The following is a 9,925-nucleotide window of genomic DNA, read 5'->3' as shown; positions in this document are numbered from 1 at the left end:
AATTAAGTAAGCTTAATTATTAAATTGAAAATGGGTTGCATCTGACTAATCAAAGTTATTTTGAGATTCAGATAATTAAGAGCCTTATAGCTCTGTATCTTTAATAGCTGTTAAACCAAATAATTTTGAACAAGCTCTAATTTACAAAGCAAAAAGGCTTTTGATATTTGGAACTGCATCATTTCAGTAGTTCACCCACTTGTAGGTTTATAAAATTAAGAAACAAACCCTATAGACTCAAAGTGAGTGAACTAAATAAAAAACATTAGAAATATAAGTGAAATTAAAAAAAAATAAAAAAGAAGAGGAGGAATTGAACTTTTTGTTTCCTGTGGCTGTTGGTGTACTTTGCTGGTGGCTGCAAGGCTAACCCCAGCAATAGGTTTGGATATTACTTAGCTGATTTGAAGGTCTGCTGTTGATAATAAGTAAGTGGGTTTGGTTCTTCTCTTTTGTTTTTCAGGGTGTAACTTTCATGGCACATCACGTGGGGCTACCAAGAACCTGCAGCCATTAAAAGTTTTGGGGATGCTGTTGGCATGCAGATATGGCTGAAAGCTTCTATCACCTCTGGTCTGTGGATAAAGGATTTCAGTGCCCCTTTATGTCAGTCTTGTACCTTTTCAGAAAATGCTCAAATAATTAAAAGAATAATTTGAATCAAAAAATTCAAATTTGACTCAAAAAATTCAAATTTGACTCAAAAATTTCAAAGGATAATTTTTTCTGCATTTACTAACTGATAGTTTAATAAATAGTTCTCAAGAGGTAAAAAGAGCCCTTTGGGAAAAAAAATATTTATAAATACTCAACTTTTGAACAAGGGGATCCTACAATATTTCTTTTTTTATCCCATTTAACCTGTGAGATGGCAAAACCAATTAGCTTTTAAGGATGGTGTGGATCAGAGAAACCTAAAGGATTGTTTTACTTTGTTGTTGATGTTGATAGTAATAATAAATTCCACAAGGTCATGTGTGGGAAAAGCAAGCCTGTCTGGACTAAGTGCATTTGCTACGAATGTTCCTACAATTTCCAGTACAAAGCATTCCAGTCCCAGTGACAAACTCAGGAGCAGAGGATAAGTGTCAGCAATTACTCCAGAAGTAAAACATCTCCTTTGATGTCTTTTTGTCATCTAAAGTTTGTGCATCATCTACTGGAGAATGTAAGCAGGTCATCAGTGGACCTGGGATGCAGGGTGAGCCCTGGGTGACCTGTGCTTTGGCCTCCTACCCTGGCACCCCATCTCCATGCCAGCTCATGCAGGAGGATGGGTTGCTGGCTGCTCCTGGCCCTGCAGGCATGGCTGCTGCTCTACCAGCATGCCCTGCAAGGAACCCAACATGCCTCAGCATTCAGATCATCAAGTGAAATAATGGTTTTCTTCTCATGTAGATAAGGAAGCCTAGAAAAACAGAAAAGTGCTTACTCAATAAGATGGGGAGGTTTTACCAATGCTTTGCTCCCCCCCCCCCTCCCCCAGGGTTGGGGTTTCTTTGTCTGTGTTTTTGTTTTTTTTTTCACTTTTTTCATCAAAACAATGAAGGCTGTGTGACATTTGACTGTATTTTATCCATGTGATCTCCTTCCTCTCATGTCTGCCACACTGCATGCATTGCCCTATCCAAAAAGCTTTCCCAACAAACCCTGACTGGTTTGTACCAATGTGACAGGGAAATAACTGATTCCCATTCCTTCCTATGGAATAAAACCAGAAGGAAAGCATGAGAAGAGTTGTGAGAAGGTAAGATTTGTGTGCACTGTGGTAATGCTCCTCAAGCCAAGCCCTGCCAGGTTTTACTCATTTTGGGACACAGACTATATTTCTCTTTCCCAGGGATGGATGTGAAGTTGTTTTACTGCTAGAGGAAGAGCACACAGAGAGAACAACCACAGCACCATCTCTAGACCATCACCTCACAGGAATTTTCTCAACTTAGAAAGATTTCTGCAGGTAAATTTTTCAACTCTTATTTATTAAGAAGTAGGAAGAATTATCTGGAAAGTAAAAAAAAAATCTCATAGTTAATATTTTTATAAAGCTCTTTGTCACCACTTCCCTGCCATAGAAAGGGAGCCATATCAGGGGCTGCTGAGGGCATCATGGGTTGAATGAGACTACTCTTGCTGGAGAGTTTTCCTGAAATCATACAAAATTGCTATAGGAGTTTCAGCAATCTTTTTAATGTTTCATCTGTGTCATATCTACCCTTGCTGCCCATGCTATTTTGGGTTAAATTGGATCCTACTAAACCACAACAGAGTTTCAGAATATTTCTGGAGAAGGAATTCTTCTTTGTGTTAATATTCTTAGGTCTTTTCTTTAAAATGAAACTGTTGTGAATAAATATTTTGTATGAATATGTGTGATTTGTTCAGAACTGAAGACAGGTTAAAATCCTGCCTGGCTTTATTTGCAATTTTTTCTTTTGTGGATGGGAAAGCTCTCCCATTGCAAATTTTTCCTCTCAAAACTGAAAGGATTATACTTACAAAACCTGACATAAACAATTGTGTGTTTTGACACAATCAGGCTGCAATTAAACCTATATATATTTTTTTTAGAAATAATTGCTTCAAACAGTATTGCTCTGGCTGAAGGAAGGTAAGTTTCTAGAAGTTGTGCTGACTGCTGCCACATCTCACACAGCCCTCGATTGCCTTCTTATTAAAATGAAACCTTCATTCTCAAGGGAAGATTGCAAAATAATGAAATGTGTTAATATTTTCAACTCCAACAGCCCCTCATCCCCCCGATGAGTACTTTCAAGCCATTGCCAGGAATGGGCAATTCTGACATGACAGACCTTTCCCATGAACTTCCACAAACTGCTTTTACCAAAACAAAAAGTTTCCTATGGCCTGGAGGTTCCAGCACAGCTCCTTTTGGTTCATACAGTGTTTGGGGCTTCGCCAGGCTCCTTGAGCTCTCTCCTCTCTGTGGAAAGGAGTTACCATATCTGCAAAAAGTCCAACATTTTTTCCCAGGCAATCTTACTATATCTGTCTTGACAAACACAGCAGAAGAGGGCTGACTGGGGAGCCACAGGTGCTCAACTGATACACAAGAACAAAGTAACAGTTGAAAATTCACTGCAGAAATGTGTAGCTTTAAATTCAGTGTGTTTTGGTTAACAACTAAAACTTTCATAAAATCAAATGACCTAGTACTCTGGGTTATGATAAGCCAGTAGTCTTGTCATTTTGCAAACGAATCTCTTGCTAGGGAAAAGAAAAGAAAAGAAAAGAAAAGAAAAGAAAAGAAAAGAAAAGAAAAGAAAAGAAAAGAAAAGAAAAGAAAAGAAAAGAAAAGAAAAGAAAAGAAAAGGAAAGGAAAGGAAAGGAAAGGAAAGGAAAGAAAAGAAAAGAAAAGAAAAGAAAAGAAAAGAAAAGAAAAAAAAATTATACCTACCTCTTCCCTTATTAATGTCATCAGTAACCATAGTGCTAGTTTTCTGAAAAGGCTTTTGACTAAATCGTAATAAAGACGGTGATTTTTAAAAGCAGCATTCTAATTTTTGCTGCTCCCTTTGGAATGCTCTAGTCTGTGCTATTTATTATTAGGAAAATGATTAAAAATATCTACACTTCTGGTATGAATCTAAACATCCACATAAATATATTTGTTATTCTAATATAATTTTTTTAAGGAGTGTTTATTTTGTGCATTAAAAATCTAAGCATCTTCCTGTCATCTTTGCAAAAGGGCTTTGAAGCTCTCACTTCCAAAATGCTTCAAAAGTTCTAAGTAGAAATAAATTGAAAGCAAATTGGATTCTTTTTAAAATTATAATTTAATTACATTACTCTGCCATGATTGAAGTGGATTATGGAAGCAATAAGCTTTCTGCAGAGCAAACTAGAAATGACCCGAGTCATATTCATCACCAATAATTTGATACCTCACATTAAATTGACTTTAGTTTGCAACTCCTCCAGCCTCAAGTGAATTGAAGGGAGATGAGCTGCAACATTTGCTTTAAAACAAACAGTAATAACGATTCTGTGATTTCGCTGTCAGGTTGATACCTACACAGCTCTTCGGATTTGACCCAACCCGACCCGAGCCAACCCTCCCCTCCCCGACCCTCCCCGTCTCAGCAGGGTAGGATGCTCCTGAACTTCTGGGAAAACTTTCATAGGAAAATGAGACAGCAACTTCACAGCATCCTTCTTCCTCTGCCCGTCTCCTTGCCTTCTGCTTCCTCTCGGTGGTTGAGTTTTTTGTGTGTTTGGTTTTTTATTTTTATATATTTTTACATCTTTCTTTTTAGTTTGTTGTTGTTATTGCAGATTGTTTGTTGTTTGGGGGTTTTGTTTGATTTTCTTTTCCCTTTTGCTGAGTTGGGGAAGGGGTGAAGGTTTTTAGGGTTTTGTTTTTATTTTACCTGTTTGTATGGCCATTTAATTTGGGGGGTTTTGGAGGTTGTTTGTTTGGCTGGAGTTTTTTGTAGTTGTTAAGGGTTTTTTGTGGTCATTTGTTTGTTTGTTTTATTTTTTGTTTGTTTTGGTTCTTTCAGGTTTTTGTTTCTGTGGTTGTGGGGTATTTTTGATTTGGTTTGGTTTTTTAATTTTCATTTTTATTCGGTGGCTGAATAGGTGGGAGCTGGGAAGTCCCAGAGGAGGTAGATCCCTGACAGACCCTCCCTTTTTCCCCTGCACGAGGCAGACATTCCCCTCCAGGGAGCATCCCAAATGCTTTTCCTGTCTCCAGAATTTCTGGGTCCTTCACTGAGTATTGGGGATCAGCAGAGCTTTGGGGAGGGGATGGAGGTATGAGATGCTGTGCACATCCTCTTCCTCTTCTGTCTCACATGGAAGTCATTGCATGAATGAAATCACTTGGATTGATAAGAACATATTTTTTGGTATATGCTCATCACAATCTTCCCACTGATTCTGGAAGTTATTTTTAGACAGGGCAATATTTGACATTAAGTGTTATATTTTCACATTTTCAGGAGTGCAGAGTTTTCTTCAGGAAAATGTGAAAGAATGAGAGTGAAACCTTTCACAAGATGGAAATTATTAATGCCATCTCCCCAGTATTGAATCATGTTTAATTGACGTAGTGCCATGAATGCATTTATCAAGTATTGTGTAAGTTAGGATTCTGTTTTTGCTTGTTTTCTCCACAATTCCTTTGGGGTAACCCATCCAGGGAAGCTTCTGGGATTATCTTCACACTTCTAGGTTTATTCCCACCTAATTTTTTTCTGTGTAAATAATTCTCTTTCACTTGTGGTTTTTCTTCACTCTTTTTTTCACTACCTTGCCCATATATTTTCAGAGGGTATTAATATTCTCCTGTGGTTTTTGAAGGCCAAAATATCTCTTTGGCATTCCTTTGAGACCTTAATACACTTATCACTGCTGGAACCAGAATGTGATGTATGTAACACAAACCAGCAGAAATGGTGGAGCACCTTATGGTTTCTGTAAATACATGCACAGCAGATCTTCTGGGAAGTCACCGTTTTAAAATACTCTGGTGGTGACAGCTGTGTCTCTGTCAGTATGACAAGCTTGACACTCCATGTTGCTTTTGCAGAGAATAAAATTAGGTTTCAGTGTTTTATGAAATTCAGTCTCAGAGTCCTTAGATAACCATGAGGGTATCCAAACCAGAGAGAAATACCATTAGAGCATGTAAGAGAAATCACTTCTGCACATGAATTGGCAATTCAGGTATGGATTTAGAGACAGTAAACACGATGCTAAGGAATTTTAAGCGTTTACTTCTAAGCTGCACTGAACTAGCAAGACAATTTTTTTTGCTATGCCACAGCAGTGAAATAATGACATCTCAAGGTCTGTGTGCAGCCTTAGCAACCAAGGAAAGCCTCAGAACTAAACTGACTCAGCAGTATCTGACAAGACTGCCAGATAAGCTGAGGTAATATTACCTTCAGGAATTAAATGCAGAGGCTTCTCTAGCTTATGTAAAATTCTCTGTGCCATTTGAAATTGTTCTTGGAGTAAAAATAGGCTGGTTTTTAATTTTAATGTTTAAATACATTTCTGGTTTGCTCTATTAAATATGAACTGGCATTCCAAGTGAATAACATCGAAAATCAAGCAAATTCCTCTATTTACTCTACTATCAACTCAACAATAGGGATGTCAATGCCTATAATTTTGTCTTTCTGGCACTAAAACAATTTCAGCAGTTAAAAAGCAGGCATCACTTTGTGTTGTTATCTTCTAAATACGCAATCTCTTTAATGCATCCTGATCCAACAGGACAAATGTGGAAGTGATACTCATGTTCTATTGTTCTGCAGGCTGTTCCAGTTCTGATCTCCAAACAGAGCAAACAACAGCAAGGCTTTCAGAGGTATTTTTTGCATGTATGTGGCTACTTTCTCCAGGTGATCTATTCTGCTATGAGTGAAGTGAGTGCTTATGGGAGGCAGCTGCATTTTGTTCAACATGCCCACGGTCAGAAATAGAACCTCCTGCCTCACCTTAACAAAAGTCCTTCCTAAAATCCCCCTCTCCTGAAGCAGCCCTGGCTCCATGCCCCCTTTATTGCTCACTTTCTTCTTTAAGTGCTCTCTCCCATGATGGATACTGCCAAGATCTCTGCTCCTGCAGTGAGAATGATGCCAATTGTTTCAGATTTGTGGACAGTAATATTTGCCCTTCCTTGAGTGTCTCAGAAGAGTCAGGGCTCACAGCTAAAAATCTTTTGCTCCTATAATGTGAGCTCTACTGGCTCTTTCTCCTTGTCAGCCATCCACTGCACAGCTGGCAGGGGAAGATATTCAATATGCATTTGTCACTGCTGCACTACTAGATTGAGGAGAAGTTATTAGGGCTGGAAAGAAAAATGAATTAAGGTAAGCCCTCATGTGGTCCTGGGGTATATCAAAGTGGTGAGGAAGAAGAGCAGGGACCATTGCTACGGTGGTGATGATAACTGTTTTTTGCAGGTCTGAGTATTCCTGATCCTTGTCCTTGCTGTAAGAAGGGTAACAGTGTGTTGTCTTCCCTCCCAACATTGCTCCCCCTCTACTGTGACTCTGAACATTTCTTTTTCCAGCCATCTCTTCTCCCTGGCCAAGCCCTTCCATTCCTCTCCTGATATTTTCAAGTGTTTTCGTTTGGTTTATTTAAGCCTGTGTCACTGGATCTGGTATTACATCAGTACTGGCACAGTTGTGGTGCTAACTTGTGCCTCCAAAATGGAAGAACAGTATGTGCAATCCTGAGAGCAAAGGGATTGGAAACCTTCAGGAACTGGTGAATATGAACAGATCTTTCCAACTGAAAGAAAGAAAATTCTGCCCACACACCTGGTAAAGTCAGAGGGATGTAGACAAGTATGTAGGCTTTCCTGTTTGGCACTCACACTGAGTGAATGGGACACATTCCAATAATCAAAATGCTATAAATTTTTGCTTCAAAATGCCTGTATTTGGGATGTTTATAAGCAGGCACAACTTGTATATCATTGCTAGGTAAGCTCACAGTTACCTTTTACAAGGAGAAAGCTATGAGTTTAGAATTACCAGGCAAACTCAGTCCCATGTCTGAACTGGAAATCTTAATTTTAAACATTCTTGTGGCCTGGGTGAGATGCTGTGTTTATTTACTCCTTGTGGACCTGAAACCAAAAGGCAAACCACATCATTATTCATGTATTACTGGCTGATACTGTGGATTTCTGAGATGAAATGGCTTTTCTGACCCCTGCTCTCATAGCAATCAATATCAGAATAGTTTGGGTTGGAAGGGACGTTAAAGATCATCTAGTTCTAAACCTCCTGCCATGGGCAGGGACACCTTCCACTAGACCAGGTTGATAAGAACCCCCACTGAGTCTGACCTTGAACACTTCCATGTGTAGTTCTGCTTTGTTTGGAAGGGGACCTTGGGTGTCACATGCAGGTGAGTGGTGGGTGGCATATGACTGGATAAGATAGGAAGGAAGGACAGAGGTCTCTTAATACACAAATCTGTCTGCCTTTAGCCTCTGTTCTCCATAATGTTCAGAGCCTTCCTCAGTAGTGATGTAGCCATAGATCCATTATGCCAGCTATGTGTATGTTTGCACAACACAGACCACAGGGAAAGCTCTTGTGAGATTTCTAGAAGTGTGGTGGAGACTGGTCAGGAAAGGAAAACTTAGGTTTCTTAGATTTGTGTAATTGGCTTTGAGGTTAGCAGTGTAATACCATATTCAGAATTAGACAAGACCACCTGTAGGTTAAGGCAAGAGAAGAAATACTTGTAATCCTCTCACTCTGACATGTCCTAATTTAGTCCTAATGTTATATGGCTTTGGAGATGATAATGTGATGAGTTATTTCCAATTGTGGCAGGATAACCTCATTCCATACCTCTCTCATTGCACTGTTCAGGCATGTCTTTGGATTTTTGTAGGATTGTGTGAGTGTAGGAGCAGGGCATTGGTGAGGAGAGACATTGGGCTCACTCTTGAATGTTCCTGAATCGTAGAAGTGCCTCACTCACAAATGACAAATGGTAGAGTGTAACAGTAGAAAATTGTCAGCCACTGCCCCTGATAACAGTAAAACACAAACCTGTCCTGTGGAGTGCACCTCAGAAACTTTTCACCAAGCACCACACATATTTTGTTTAATGTTCAGGTGGTACATATCCTTCACCTTGCACTCAAGACCTTTTTAAAGAAGAATATGCAGTGCCACAACTTGGCTACAATATAGTAAATACTTTGCAGATGCCAAAGGTTAAACTGACTCATACTGATGCTTCACAGACTATCGATATTCAAGGAAAAAAAAAGGCAGAAAAAAGGATAGTCAAAACAGTTCAAGACAATGAAATCCTTTTGCTTCAGCTGCCTTGAAGATCATCTTTCCTGCAAAGAGCAAGTCAAGCACTTTGCAGACAAAAAACATAACAGATGAGTATAACAGGAGTCCAAAAGAAATCTTTTTAACTTTTAAAGCTAACAAATTTGGCTGTGGAAGTTGATAGAAAGTTGAAAGAATTTACATCCTAGTGCACCATTTTTACAAATGCTCATCTCAGACTAGAAAGACACTTTCAAACTGTTAAAACAGAAAAGAGCCCCAGAAGTGAGTAACAGAAATCTTATTTACTCTTAAAACTTAGGGTTGAAATTCTTCTATGTTATTAAAAATTTAATATCACAAGATAATTGGTGTTCTTAATAACATTATTTAAAAATATAAAGTAATATTTTTCTGCACTCCAGACTATAAATTTAATGTTCCATATTGTAGAAAGTATTTTCAAATTACATTTTATCTTATGAATAGAAAGACTAAATCTGCTGGAGAATGTCCAGTGAGTAATAAATCATGGGATTCAAAATAGATGCATTCATTCTCTGTCTATTTTGGGGTCATACTCCAGAATTATGTGACAAACATTTGCAGTTTTACTTGCCAATATTGGTATTCTTCCTTGAAGAAGGGTAGGTTTATAGCAATTCTAATTCAAGGAAAGAGGAATGTGACACTAACTTGTCTTTACTATGATGATCATTTGGATTAATTCTTCAGGATGTAGAATATGATGATGGCAGTTAACTACAGCACAAAAAAACCCCCACAAAACCCAACAAAACCCCCTTACTTTTTCTGTGCTTTCTTGTTCATGTGATTCAAAAGACTTGTCCAGTAGGTATCTACTTTTGCACCCAATTTACAGATAATTACAGTAAAGTATTGTAACTGTTGGCTCAAGTCATCTTGATTCCATGTATGTAGCAACATAGATTTGGGACTTGCCTTTAGTGTTTAAAGGTTGGATGGAAACTGTAACTTACAAAGTTACATGGGAGAAAAAAAAGAAAACAGGAGAGGATGGAAGTGCAGAGGTTATTAGTGAGCTCTGCAAAACATGAGCTGGGAGAAAAAGTATATGTAAAGGACAATTTACTTAGTTAACTGAAGAGGTGACTACA

The 9,925-nt window shown here is 38.4% G+C and overlaps 1 long non-coding RNA gene across 1 annotated transcript; it reads left to right on the top strand.

The window, feature by feature from the left end:
• Positions 1 to 283: 283 nt before the first annotated feature.
• Positions 284 to 1,944, top strand: LOC139684623 (uncharacterized). The gene is made up of 3 exons (XR_011699938.1): positions 284 to 573; positions 1,719 to 1,747; positions 1,841 to 1,944. It is a non-coding gene; the product is annotated as an uncharacterized lncRNA (long non-coding RNA).
• Positions 1,945 to 9,925: the final 7,981 nt, after the last annotated feature.

This window comes from Pithys albifrons, chromosome Z, assembly GCF_047495875.1.
Source record: "Pithys albifrons albifrons isolate INPA30051 chromosome Z, PitAlb_v1, whole genome shotgun sequence".
Lineage (NCBI taxonomy): Eukaryota > Metazoa > Chordata > Aves > Passeriformes > Thamnophilidae > Pithys > Pithys albifrons.
The sequence above is the reverse complement of the archived record's forward strand: the minus strand, read 5'-3'. Positions and strand labels throughout refer to the sequence as shown.